We start from the raw sequence: 15,258 nt of genomic DNA on the forward strand, positions 1-15,258 counted from the left end.
GTTGGCTAACTTTGAGATACTGGATAGACATCAAGGTGCCCAGTCCCACCCTGACACAAACAAACAAACAAACAAACAAACAAACAAACAAACAAACAGAAAATAAAGTAAACTAAAAGAAATCCAACAAACAAATGGCTTCACTGCTTTGGCACAAATACTCTATTATAAAAGTGATGTTCTCTGTTTCAATTTTTGTCCTGGAAGTGATGATCAGTGATGTCATAGGCATTGTGACATCATTACTGACGTCATAAGAGGAATTGTGACATCATCAGTGATGTCAAGCATTGTGACATCATCAGTGATGTCATAAGAGGCATTGGACATCATCAGTGATGTCATAAATCATCTGGGGCCCGCGCAGCGGGCGAGCCTAGGAATCGAGCATGCGAGATGCCTAGTGCAATAAAAAAACACCATGCAAAAAATGCCGTGCCACAGTCTCTGGAGGTACAGTATACGAGACTCCGCTCTCCTCTCTGCAGCTAAACATCTAATCACAGCAGTCACATTCCAGATCATGACACACTAACTCACCCTGAGGTCCGACCCCACCTGAGCTTGACTGCAGCACAATCACACTGGAACGAGAAGCAATAACAGCCTATTAGCCTCTATATCCCTCAGACTCTCACACACAGGAAGAGGCTTGACATCAGTCAGAATGAAAAAGAACAATAAAATCTCCGGATATGAAAAGTTCCTGAGGCAACGATGCACAGCAGAACTACAGAGATGCACCCTCTGTGTGTGTGCATGTGTGTGTGCGTGTGCGTGCGTGTGTGTGTGTGTGTGTGTGCGCTTTAGGGGAATGCAGCTGAAATGGAAAGGCTGCCATAAATCTCTCTGCTCTGAGTTGTACGGAGCATTTTGATTGTGTCTGGATGAACATGCCCACGGCACCGCTCGCTATTTCAGATCTGTTCTTTTTTCCCAGATTCAAGATGCCTTTCAGAGGTCATAAAGCACTGTCAGTCATGGCTCCATTGTGACATCTGCCTATATTTTCATTTTTTGGGGGTAAAAGTAAGAAGCACTGGGAAGAAAGTTATGGCTGTAAAAATAAAAGAGGATTCTTCTCCTTTGCTTTTTTGAGTCTCTCAAGTTGGACAGGTTTAGCTCAGCTGTATGTAAGATATATAACTCCACTGCTGTACTGTTGCATGTAATGCTGCCTCCCATCATGCTTCATGCATTTCTTCATATGGAAACTGAGTTTAACTGAGTTGTGCTCAAACAGCCAGAGTCAAGGTGCTGCCTATAGAAACATCAGTAAAGACAACAGAAAAGTGAGGTTCAGTAGAAAAATATAAGCTCTAATTTATTGCATTAAAAGCATGAGGTTTTGGCTGTGGCCTGATGTCCTGGAACCATCTGGAAGGTCATGGGTCAGGTTGTGAAGTCCTGGAAATCACCTGGACAACACCATAATTTACAGCCAACCGAAAGGCACAGTTGTATTGCTTTGTGCCTATTAACGCCGGGTACAATGCTAGTAGTGTATATTTTTCCACTGAGCAAGTGTTGCGTCTTACTTTTCTTCTCTTTATGGATGCTGTAATGGAATTGTAGGAAGGCAGATGAGCATGGATTGGTACAGCAGTACCTGTTATTACAACATCTGGGTTATCGTTAAGATTTGAACCATGACTTGAGGGAGTGTGTTTATGCAGCGGTCAGCAGCAATGTGCTTCCTGTCAGTGTAGCTGAACCCTGAACCTCCCATTGAGCTGTAAAGGTTTTGTTGTTGTTGTTGTTGTTGTTGGAGAATTTCATTTGGTGTCACATTTCCTTTTGACCTGTGCAATAATTAACTACTAGTAGTCTTCATCATGCTGCACAAGTGTGACAACCCAAACTTTGACACTAATCCCAACCCAATTGCCAGAAAAAATGCTGGCATTGTACTTTTCCGCAATCCACGGATATGTACAATATCAACAAATTTGAAACAAAATGGTGTTTAATCTGAAAACCCTGATGCCTTTTCAACATTAAACATAAATAAAACAACTTTAACAACTTTGGTTAAGTAAGCAAAGCAACTTGGTTAAGGTTTATAGGGTTTGGGCTAGACTTAAATAACAAAAACATTAAATGTGACTATAATAAGAATAATAAATATAGCCGCAAGCGGCAATACCAGGGGTTCAAGCCTATTTCCCCTGAAGGGGCTTGAATATCTGTATCTTGAATATCTGCACCTTGAATAACTGCATCTGTATCTGTCACCCAGGTCAGCAGTTGACCTGGGTGGATCGATCTCTTCTAAAAAAGTGTAGTCATCTGTAGGTCAGCAGTTGACCTGGGCAAATGTCATGCAATTGAGCAAAGTCATTAATAGAAAAACATGGAAGGGTGATGGTGATGTCACAACGCCCTAAAATGGCCTGCGAAGGCCTAAAAACAAAAATATCGCTGTAGTACCCGCCGTGGGCCGATTCTTTTTATTTATTTTCCTGGAGCATCTAATAACAACCAATATCTGTCATTGGGCCAAATTTCAGGTCTCTGCGATGTAACAACTCACTGGAATTTGCGTCGCAGCTGATGAGGAAAAAGAAAAATAAGAAGAAGAAGACGTAACAGGATGTGAGCTACCAGAACTGCAGGAACTGTACAATCAGCGGTGCCTCAGGAGGTCCCTGAAGATCATCAAGGACACATACCACCCCCACAACAGCCTGTTCTCCCTGTTACCCTTAGGGAGGAGATACAGGGTCCCAAAAGCACGAACAAATCGCCTGAGGGACAGTTTCTTCCCGCAGGCCACGAGACTCCTTAACACACACAAATAAACAATCATGTAGTAGCTGCTACCATTACATATGATAATTATGCCTATGTTATTTGCACCTGTGCAAACAGAATGTTTAATTATGTTTTAAGGTGTCTATGCTAGAAAAGAAAAGGAAAAGTTTACTGTTATTGCTTGTTGTTCTCTTGTTTTACTGCATCTATATGCCCTGTTTTTGCACTGTTATACTGTTATTTGCACTATGTTGTAACGGAGCCTACAGAACAAGAATTTCACACGTGATACTTGTACTACGGAGTAACAATAAAAATCTTGAATCTTGAAGAAGAATCAAAATAAAAATCTGAGCAAAAACAATAGGGGTTAGCCCCTTCGGGGCTTGAACCCCTAATAATAATAATAACAACAACTTATATAGCGCTTTTCTAAGTAGCCTACTCAAAGACTTTGGAAATGCTGTGGCCATGACTGGGACTTGAACACGGCGCTCCGATGTGAAAGGCAATTTTTTACACCCTCCATCCACCCCGACCACAACAGCCTTTACTGGCTACTGTGCTCTTTCAGTAGCAGACTCTGTAACGTGCATAACGCTGATCTATCTATAAATGTGATTATGCAACATATTTTTGGTTCAGAAATGTGACATTCCACATATCCCTGGATTGCAGAAACGTCTACAGTATTGCTGACATTTTATTCTGGAGACCAGGCTGATAAAAGTATGAATGGAATAGAGAGCGAGTATTCTTCTGTCTTGCTTTCATGAGTGTGCTGATTTGGTACACGGTCGGTGTACTAAATCAGCACACTTTCACTCTCTGTTCTGTACATCTCTGTACTGTACACCTATATTCTTCAAAGTACGTGTGTGTGTGTGTGTGTGTGTGTGTGTGTGTGTGTGTGTGTGTGTGCACGTGCGTGCACGTGCGTGCGTGATTCATTCTGGGTTTTGTCACACTGAGGAAGTGACACAGCTGCTAAGGTCAGCAGGATACAGAGAGGGAGAGAGCGGGTCGTTGTCATGGCGCCCAGCTAAACAATGGAGCTAGGAGGTCGGAGAGGAGGCAGCACCTCACCATACATAAAGACCCTTGAGGAGAAATCACCTCATATGCTCTACACACACACACACACACACACACACACACACACACACACACACACACAAACACACTCAATGAATCACACAAATGAACTGTACACTGTCTTGTTTCCTCACACAATACCAGTCACACGCACACTAGACAAATTCACACTTGCCAACCAACCAACCAGCACCCTAAACTCATCCAAAACTCTCACTCCATCTAACTCGAGCTCTTTTTGAACAAAACACACAAATCACACAACATGCACACATACTGCCATCACCCCCCCCCCCCCCCTCTCTCTCTCTCTCTCTCTCTCTCTCTCTCACACACACACACACTCTTTCACTCCTTCTCACTCTCCATTACTTTCATAACAACATTTATAATCATCTACATGACAATCTGTGTGGGGCTAGAATGAGGCTGGGGGGGGGTGACAGAGGTTAGCGCTGAAGAGACGCGGTGCATGCCGGGATTGCGGCCCGCTGAGAAAGTGGCATTCTGGGAGGCGGTGTCCTGCGGGCAGGGCCTCTGGGGGATGCAGTATGGTTAATAGGCCTTTCATGGCCGACCCACAAAGGCTTTTGTCCTGGCCTAATTCATCCTGCCCAGCATGGAGAGATGGAGAGGGGGAGGGGCACCATGGAGAGCTATTGGGGTTGGAGTCCCCCATATCTCTCTCTCTCTCTCTCTCCTCTGTGTGTAGAGGGAAAGTAGTCCAGGGTGGAACGTTACAAACAGCGCCCTGCGTGGTAGCAGCAACGCCAAAACATTGCCAGAGCTTGCAAAGTGTTGGCGAACGACACCACAACACTGGAAAACACCCAAACACCCGCAATTAATGAAGTTGACTCCTCGAAACATCTTGAAGTTGGAATATCCTGCTGTTTTGTGAACATCTGTGTTATTGAGTCTGTCTGGGAGGTGTGATGTGGAGAACAGATTTTGAATTAACTGAAAAGCTGAAAAACCAAAAGTTCCAAAATGGCATTGAATCAACACTCGTGCTGACATCATCAGCTCTAATGAAAGCACACACCGGGGCAAAAAGTAAGAGCGGCAGAGACCAACCGCACACAAGCTGCACACTGTCACCTGTCCTGAACAAGACCAACCGCACACAAGCTGCACACTGTCACCTGAACAAGAGCAACAGGTGTCAGAATGGCACAGCTTGTCAGTGAATGGCACCCGGGTGGGTTGCAATAACCCCTCAGGTACATGGTGGGAGTTCCTGTATTCACGGAGGCTGCCACTTCCCACCAACTTGCCCCCCCTATCAAATCCTGTGATCTCCGAATAGTCAGTTATTAATGAACTGGATAGGAATGGCTCCGTTTGGTCCCCTCGTTTCATAGTGTGTGCTGATTGAAGTGGAGAGAGAGAATTCCAGATTGAGCGCTGGGGGGTGGTGGGGGGGGGGGGGGAACTGAGGGGGCTCGTGCTGTGATCACTGTGGTATGAGAGAGTGTGTGCTCCATGGCCCTGACTGGGCCCGGCTCGTCCACAACACAGCCCAGCACAGCTGCACTGGAGGGCCTGCAGGCCTCAATGGACGGGGGTCAATACAAACTGTGGGGACCAACGCATACCAAATCAGGGGGGGGCAGGAGGAGGGGGGAGGGGGCGCACTTTCCTCCAACGGGACACCGTAATCCTGAAGAGAACTAGTTTTTAAGACATTTCCCCCTGGAGATATGCTGCCTGTGGTTGGTAAATAGTGCCCCCAGCTCTAGTTGCACACTATCAGTCAAAAGTGGACAGGACTGGTGTGTGTAAGGATCTGTAGTTGGTAGAAACGGCAGAGCTGTACCCAACTCTGGGATTTTGGGAGCCAGTCCCTATTGTTCAGATCCCTCCTCCTGCTTGGGAAGTGGGAGGACCCGAAAAGGCGTCGCAAAAGGGAGAATTGTTTGAGAGCTCAGTCATCCAAAAACGGCCTTTCAATGTGAGAACTTGGGGAGCCGAAGAAAATGTCGGTGGCATCGCAGTAAATTACTAAAGCAGTAAGGCTTTAGAGGGTAGAGAGAAGTAAAAAGTGTTGTTTTTCGGACTAAACTCAACATAGCAGAGAGGCGAATTGAAGACCGTGTTGTGAAAACGAGGTGTGAGCACCAAATATAGCAGTTTGGGTAAGTTTGATCCCTTCAAGCGGTTCATGTTTGTGCGCTGTTGCGCTGCGTAACAATGTATTACAAAGTAATAGATACATGTACGCATTTTGCTACATAGTTGCAGTTCTACGGGATGTTTTTACCAACGCATGTGTCGCTTCATACATAGTAGTGATTTTTGGGGTTTATAGACTAACGTTACCATGTTGCATGCTGGTGACCACTAGATAGCAACATTTGTTTTGTTCGGAGTGATGCCCGATAACTTTGCTAAAAAGTATTCGGGGCAAATATCTCCAGTGTTTGGGTGTAAATGCTATACGCGCTCTGGTTATCGGTTTAGGTTGTTCACGTTACTCTTGGAAACGAAATGTTAACTTTGCTTTGGGACTAGCCTGTTGTTGATGGAACGAGCTCTGCGTCCGTATTTTCACAACATTTTCTTTTAGTTTAGCTACTTTCTGCCAAACACTCCAGCGCTGTACTGGTATTTTGTCCGGGATATGCTTTCAAGAGACACGTAGCAGAAGTTCACAGCAGTCTTTTGAGAGTTTCGTGTGTGTTTTGGGGGAAAAGGGTGCCTGCCGTTTTGCAGGCCTCAGCCTATAGTCGCTCCCATAGGGTAACAGAAAACAGACACAGTGAACTCTGCCAGATTTACCCCAATATCATCGCTGGAGTGCAGTGATGTAGCCAGTGCTAATTTAAAGATGGCTAAATATATGACCTCCAGTCGGTCATCATCACAAGGCAAGTAATGTTACTAATAGCCTATAGAAACACAAATCAACAATATTTTCAGAAAAGTGTAATTGATTCCCCCCTTAAATATAATTTCTTAATATAAATAATTGTCATACTATTTATGATTCACATAAATTTGCGTTTTAAAGATGTAGGCTATGTCACAAAATGTGCTATAACATAGGCTATATTAGGGTTAACTGGGTTTAAGTGGGTTTAATCTCCACTACATTGCATACATTTTCTTTTTTGGCTTGTTTCTGCACAGAATGGAGCGAGCAGATTTGATTATTTGCATAAAGCAAACTATAGCAACACTAATTGTGTGTATTTCTAAAGTCCCAGTCCCCCGTCACCACCAGACCAAAGTCCTCTAGTGTCAGAATAACCCAATTAGGGCCTCCAATAAATTGACAGCTGCTCAGCTATTCTGAACCTCAATGCAGTGTGGAATGCAGCATCCTGTCTGGCTGTCAAGAGCCTCTCTCTACTTCTGATATCATCCTTTTCTCATTCAGGGATGATTTAATGAGAAAATGTTTGTCTTAATCCTCAAGGCAGCTAATGAGTGTTGGCCGGGGTGTCAGTCACCGGGGCCCGCTTTGAGAGAGGGGGACAGGGGGGTACACGGACACGGAGGGGGCTGCAGGAACAGCCGCAGGGGCTCGAGTTTCCAACCCCAGGTGTCGTTTTGTTATTTGGATTACATTTAGCCCCGACTGGCTCGCGTGGAGAAACCTCGGCAATTCAGTGAGTGACAGACATGGCATCAGACAAGAGGGCTTGATTGTTCCCGTTGAATCAATGTCACTTGGATTAAAAGTCGAAACGAATGGCCTGGCCTCCTCCAATTAGGCGGCCAGCATAAGGGAATTAATTGGTCTTGGGAAGGGGGGGGGGCTCTTGTTTAGCGGCGGGGTTTGTTGTTGTTGTTGTTGATCATCATTGGCAGTCGGGTGGATCAAAGTTGAACTAATTGATTTCAGTCGGATTATCTGCCTGTATCTCACAGTCCTTAACCTGATTTGTTTGCTTGTGAGGAGCCATTATCTGTCCCTTTCACAACAGTACTGTAGTAATTTATAACACTTTTTAGAAGGATATATCATCATGCAGCTACTATGATACCTGCCTCAGAAAATGACATGCCAAAGGCCAGTGGTTGTCAAACAGATTTGGCTTCAGTACCCCCTTTCCCTGGTTTCTGAATCCATGTACCCCCTTTACCCGACTACAACATTTGGATTACAAAACTGCAAGAGAAAACTCTAGCTATGATGCAATGAATGAATGATAACCCACATTTTGAAGAATATAACATAACAAAATAAGAAATGGAGTGAAAGTTTTGTAATCAGTGTCTACTGAGCAGATTTATTTTTACATTTACATTTACATTTTTCATTTATTTTCATGATTTATTCTTACATTTATCCATTTTCCCAGGGGCGGTTTTAGCATCAGAGCTTTGGGTGGGCTCAGCCCACCCAAAGGTCATGGACCACTGAACCCCTAGGGGGGTCCGGGGGCATGCCCCCCCGGAAGAAAATTTTGTACAGTTTCAAGTAAAAATGGATCAAACTGGCGCACTTTGAGATCAAAATGAAGAGACTAGATCTATGAAGAACTACACACATCAATAACTTCTTTACGGTTCTGTGGTTTTACAGCGATGAAAAAATAATTGTTTCCCTATATATGCTATATATATTCTGCATACAGGTTCTATATGGTAGAATTATGCTTGCATAAATAATACCAAAATCACTTCAGGGGAGTTTCAAGTAAAGTAACATTTTGCTTTGTAGGCAAAACAAAAGTAAAATTATATCAAAAGGGAACTTCCTAACTTATTGGCTGGAATAATATTCTGACAAGATAATAATATACTGTAAGCACTAAAGCAGGAGTTTGCAGTCAACTAGTTGAAATTAATATGTGGCAGTATTTGTGGGGGTCAAAATCTATGTAGGGTGTACCACCACAAATAGATCAGTGTATGGGAAACACTGACTATTAAATTGTGTGACTAGAAAGACACCAATAAATCTGAGAAAATGTACTTTAATTTTGAACAACAGCACTACAACGGTGGCATTACAAATGGTATTATGAAATTATTGTGGGAAAAAACAAGATCTGACTGGTTGGAAGTTGGTAGGCTACCACCACCACAGCGTGCAAAAATAGGGAAAGAAGGAAAGAAAAGGGAATAGCATGCCATGCACGCAGGGGCGGACTGGGATCATAATTCAGGCCGGGCATTAGATACCAAACAGGCCAGGCCGATACGGGCTGACGCGCGTGCCGGCGTCCGAAGGGCGGCGTCGAAAAATTTGGGGCGTTTGAAGCTCAATTTGGGCCGTTTGAAGCCCAATTTGGGCTGTTTGAAGCCAGATATGGGTCGTTTAAAGCCAGATTTGGGCTGTTTGAAGCCCGATTTGGGCCGTTTGAAGCCCAATTTGGGCCGTTTGAAGCCCAATTTGGGCCAAGTCCAATTTTACAATGAGATGCACCCACTTTAAACCTGAATAAAGTAATAAAACCACTAGTAAACCAGTAGGCGGCACCTGGCCTGCTGTTCAGTGAGTGGCCTGGCCTGGCCTGCAAAAAAAAAAAAAAAAAAAAAAAAATTTGGTAGGCCAGGCCAGGCCACCGGGCATTTGCCCGACGTGCCCGATTATGCAGTCCGCCACTGCATGCACGCATGTTAAGCTATCATCATCATCACATCAGACAGGCTGTGTAAAGCAGCCACTTGCGATTCTGAAGGGCTTAATTTCATTCAGATAACAAGGGACCCATTTGAAAATATGTTTGTCACTTATGCCCATATGTTTCTCAAAAAACATTGCATCCATTTACACCCACTTTACTGCGAGCTAGCATGACATGGCTGGCTGGTGCCATGGTAGCCTACCTACCTTCCTCCAGTCCACCTGTTTGTCTGGCAGGCACAGCCACAAGTTCTTTTGTTTAGCCTACGAAACAACGTTACGCGCTAATTTGCATATCAATATGCGCTAATTAAGTAACTACTAACGACTCTGACTGCTCAATGCTCACCTCACAGTTTCATTGATCATGAGTGGGGAGAACGATTGTGTGGACTGTGGAGGACCACTTCGCTGCTGTACTGTGTGACCTGTGTGAAGTGATGTGGGATTAGGCAGATAGATGGAGGAGGGAGCGCCTGCGCAGCCGCGGTTCTAGAAACTTTTCGGGTGGGCTGAACCCCCCTAAATGTTTGTCTCAGCCCACCCTAAGAACATAGAGAGGGGGGGGGGAAACACGCACACAGTGCATTGAGTGTAGTCAGAAACTGCTACTAATGACCACCATGGATTTGGAGAGGGGAAAAAAAAAAAAAAAAAAAAACTTTTTTTTTGCCTCTATTTTTTTGGGTGGGCTGAGACTATTTTTGGGTGGGCTAAAGCCCACCCAAAAACGGCCTAGAACCGCCCCTGCATTTTCCCCTTTCTCTCAAGTACGCCTTGTAGTACCTCCATGTACCCCTAGGGGTACGCGTAATCCAGTTTGGAAACCACCAATCTGGGAACCCAGAGTCGATCAGTCTGACGACTAATATGAGTCTGGGACAGACGGCCGATATTTTGGGGTTTCCGCTGTACAGCGGATGTCCCGCCCCTTCCGTCATAGTTTACAGTTATTATTGTTATTAGCCGACATGTCGTCTGGACCTACAATCATCAGCTCCAACTCATTCTCAAGTCAATTGGACTGTAAACAATAACCGCGGTGCACGGAAGTAGAAGTCTTGATGCTATATATCCACTATACAGCGGAAACCCCCTAAATATTGTCCGTCTGTCCGAGGGTCATATTAGTCGTCAACATCTATCACATATGAACATATCACATTAGATAGGTCCCTATAGAAATATTATACAAATTTTTGTGTTTATTGTCAGGGGCAGCCTATGTCGATGAACGAAAAGCATCCAAGCTGCAGTTCCATGCCAAAGCAATGGACATGACCTGGAAGGAGAAGACATGATAATAGTGTTTTGGTTGTTGATCACTGAAGGTCATAATCCAGCTATAGGTGAATCTCATATTGGCCAGGAAATTAACTCCCCCCCCCCCCAGATGCTAATAATGCATGTTAAACCTTACCAGACACTTTCACCGTTAGACTAGGGTAGGAACTTGTAATCATGGTTGATTGATCACAGTTACCTGCCAAAGTGGCTTTTAGAGGAGACAAATTCACAGCTATTGGTTAGTGGCTGGTTGTAATTCACCAGCATGCAGACTACAGCACCATCGTTTTCATCGTCTCAGAGCCTATAAAGAGACATGACTGTGTGGATTAGGTATGCGCCCAATGGCAATAGAGTGTCTCATTCATTGCTTACTTTGGTTCTGACATTTATTCAGCCATTTTCGAGTATGATGTAATGTCTTTCATATCTCTTGAAGGATAGGCTTTGACTTGTTTGTCTCTGTACAGTATGTTGTGTTTTTAAATCGTGGATAGTCTGACTGTCTGCTTTAGATAGAAAACTGCATTTTGAGATAACAAAACAGGCAGGGGTTCCATATCGATTGCTATTCCTGCTGGCTCGACTCCATTTGACTTGGGGCCTGAGTTTGTGACGGTATGCCAAAGTTCCCAAGTTGTGCCTGTGGTTCTGGAAGGCTGTATTGTTATTTCAGAGGGTGTAACGTTGGTGTTAATTGACAAAGAAGAAAAAACTCCTTCCTGAGGGTATGCTTTCATCTCTACGACAGCGGGTACACGCATGCAGTCATAACAGCCTGGAGGCCAAATCTGTGCACGCCCCGTGTACGTGTACTGTGTGTGTGTGTGTGTGTGTGTGTGTGTGTGTGTGTGTGTGTGTGTGTGTGTGTGTGTGTGTGTGTGTGTGTGTGTGTGTGTACGTACGTACCTGTTTTTTGTGTGTGTGAGTGATAGTTCCTGTCCGATCAGGATTATCTCTTCACGCCGGAATGTGCTGCCCGTCACTCTGCTGTCAGCTGCACGGTCGTATGAAGTGACTGCGTCCCACAGAGAGGGAGAGAGAACATGTATGTGTGTATGAGAGGGAGGGAGAGAGAGAATGTGTGTGTGTGTGTGTGTGTGTGTGTGTGTGTGTGTGTGTGTGTGTGTGTATGAGAGAGAGGGAGAGCTAGTTGACATTTCATATTTCAGAGAGGCTTTTACTGGGATAACGTACTTTTCATAAAACCAGTCACGCACTCATCGCCAAATACGGCCGCCTGATATCCCCGAGCCCGACACGATTGGCCTGTTGACATACGGTGCGTTCAGCCTCCAGTGCTGCTGACAGATTGTAGGCTCAGGCCTCGTGCCTCGTGCCCCCGGAGGCTTTCTGTGTCCAGTCAGACATGGAGAACCAGAGAGGGACACCTGGAGCAGCAGGTGGCCAGGGTCCAGTCTCCTCCCCTGGGGCTGCATACCTCTCCCCTCCAGCCTCCTCGCTTTCAGCCAGGGCCACAGAGAGGGGGGAGGAATGTGAGGTAAAAAAGAAAATGGGGGGGGGGGGGGGGGGGGGGGGGGGGGTGAGAGGAAATTCTGAGCGAGAGTTACAGAGGGTCATAAAATAGGCGACGATCAAGCAGAATGAAATTGTCGAGACGGGGAAGGGGACGGGAGAAATGCGGCAGATGGAAAATGGAGAGTTGAGACTGAGAAAATGAAACGTGCGATTCAGTTTGCAACTTTCCCCCCATATACATGACTCTATTTATGCCATTTCAAATGCTGCTCCCAGACCATATCTGGACATGCCCATCTTCGCTTTACGGCTATATCATAAAAAATAATTAGATCTCCCCTAACCATTTCCATTCATAGTATTAACGATCTAATAGAGATTATCCAAAGCCTTCTAAAGCAATTGAGTTGATTTGTTCCAGTAAAAGTTAAGCTCCTGATTGGATAATAAAGTTACCCAACCACACACACACAGACACACACACACACAGACACACACACACACACACACACACACACACACACACACACACACACACACACACACACACACACACACACACACACACACACACACACACACACACACACACACACACACACACACACACACAGTGTTGTTTGCCATATTGAGATTAGTGGCGGAGTGCTCTTAGATCATTGATCAACTCCAGATTTGGTTAAGTAAGCTGTGTGTGTGTGTGTGTGTGTGTGTGTGTGTGTGTGTGTGTGTGCTTGTGTGTGCTTGTGTGTGTGTGTGTGTGTGTATGTGTGTGTGTGTGTGTGTGTGTGTGTGTGTGTGTGTGTGTGTGTGTGTGGACAAATAGCCCTGTGTGTGCAAAGCAGATATTTGGACAAAGATTAGGGAGCATTATTACGAGCCAAGAGCAACCCAGACACCCGCTAATAGATCATTCACAGTTCACACACAAGCACTCTGACTGCAGCCATTCAGTGTCTGTGTCTCTCACTCGCTCGCTCACTCACTGGCCGTCTTACTGTATTCATGCACTCTTCCACACGCCTGCGCGTGCGTGCACACACACACACACACACACACACACACACACACACACACACATCTCACACACACACACACACACACATCACGTGCACACACACACACATCATGCGCACATCTTTTTATATGCTAGCTTACTGACGGTAAGCATGTGTTTGTGCAAGCGAAAGAAACAATAAAAGTCCCAGAAAAGTGAAAGCGTCAGGGAAATGTGGGTCGTGTTCCAGGGCTTGAACCAATAATACCACTTCAAGTTTTGCCCCAGAGAGAAAAAGTCATCATAGAAGAATGTCAAACTGGCAGGAGAAGACATGATTCAACTGAAGAAATCACTGGGCACCAGATTACTTACTCTGTGGGCCCCTGAGGTTATCAGTGCTGGAATTTTCCATCGACAGTGCTCTTCTGTCTGCTGTCCAACTGTGTGCGTGTGCGTGCGCGCGCGTGTGTGTGTGTGTGTGTGTGTGTGTGTGTATCCCTGAGATTATATTTTCTCATATTTCAGAGCCCCACTATAGAGAGCATCCATGGCCCGGACTGACAGGACAAATGGTAGCAATCCCAATGCTTACTCTCTCTCTCTCTCTCTCCTCTCTCTCTCTCTCTCTCTCTCTGTCTCTCGCTCTCTCTCACTGTCTCTCTCTCTCTCTGTCTCTCTCTCTCTCTCTCACTGTCTCTCTCTCTCTCTCTCTGTCTCTCTCTCTCTCTCTGTCTCTCTCTCTCACTGTCTCTCTCTCTCTCTCTGTCTCTCTCTCTCTCTCACTGTCTCTCTCTCTCTCTCTGTCTCTCTCTCTCTCTGTCTCTCTCTCTCTCTCTCTCTCTCACTGTCTCTCTCTCTGTCTCTCTCCCTCTCTCTCACTAATCCAGCGTCTGAAACTGAGAGCTTTCTTTGAAACAAGCTTCCTCCAGCTGTTTCTCCTCTTAAGAAACTCTTTCAGACCCGTCGGTTTCCTCCGTTAGAACTATAGGATAACCATGTGTAGGAATTTAGCCAGGGGCAAGGGCAAAAAATGCCCCCAAGAAATCTCAGAGTGCCCCTAAAAAACCATGATCCAGGGGCAAAAAATTGACCCCCAAGATTTTGATTATTTTCTTTTCGTTTCAATTCATTTAATTTCCATGTCCATCTCTAACACACAGTCAGCAGCACCTACACGCTGGTTGCCAGAAGAAGACGAAGCACAACAACACACTCACACAAAAGCCCTTTTCCCACATGCGCTTTGTACCGCAAAATGACCGGAACGTGGTCTAATGCCTGCAAGTGAGAAAGGCGCCGTGCCCGGTATAAGCGCTGACCCGTCGTCCCCCGACATTTCACCACTTTCGACCAAGTCAGAAGAGCGGTATGATCTTAAGGGGACGCAAGTGGAAACGGGTGCAGTCATTTTCCGCGACAGCGGTCCTTCAATCATGGTGCGAGGAGTAGCCTACACACGTTGCTTAATGTTCCAGCGGGCATAATCTAATCATTCAGCGCCACATTAAAGCAAACTGGCGAAATGATCTTGTGATAGCCTAATAAGAGCAGTATGTCAGCTTGCTGATTTCCCGAAGGCAACCCCGGACACATCAAACAAAGCCAGTCCTGCTTTTCCTCTAGATACAAGCGTTAGAGCAGCTTGCAAGCCTTTCTCGCTGTGTCTGTCTGTGGCTGCTGCTCTCGAGCAGACAGGGGAGGGGGGTAAATCGGCTGTGTTTATTACGCTGGCGGCTTGACGCTGCTCTTAAGTCAAACGAGTGTGATTTATTGTGTGACAACTGACAAGCGAACTTATTTCGAGTTTTGCCGACCCCCCAAATAAGCTCCCCCCATCCCCCCCGCCCCCCCCACCCCAACATACAGGTAAAATTCGCTGATAGATTCCCACATGCGCGATGCCGAAGTGTGAAGGGAAATGTCCCGATATTGACTTACAGGTAATTTTCCGGTATGTCATGTGGGAAAAAGGGCTAAAAACAGTGCTGTTGTCCAACAGGAGGCCAGGGGTATCTGTTGTCCACACGAGGCCAGGGGTTCCCAACCTTTTTTGGCTTGAGAC

General features: G+C 45.5%; 1 protein-coding gene across 1 annotated transcript in view; it reads left to right on the plus strand.

Moving 5' to 3' along the window:
- Positions 1–5,879: 5,879 nt before the first annotated feature.
- The window catches only part of boc (BOC cell adhesion associated, oncogene regulated), a 41,618-nt gene continuing 32,239 nt past the window's right edge, over positions 5,880–15,258 (plus strand). Inside the window, exon 1 of the mRNA XM_083650835.1 lies at positions 5,880–5,987. The gene's annotated coding sequence lies outside the window, so the exon portion shown is untranslated. The remainder of the gene's footprint in view (positions 5,988–15,258) is intronic.

Source organism: Poromitra crassiceps, assembly GCF_964638095.1.
Source record: "Poromitra crassiceps genome assembly, chromosome: 2".
NCBI lineage: Eukaryota > Metazoa > Chordata > Actinopteri > Beryciformes > Melamphaidae > Poromitra > Poromitra crassiceps.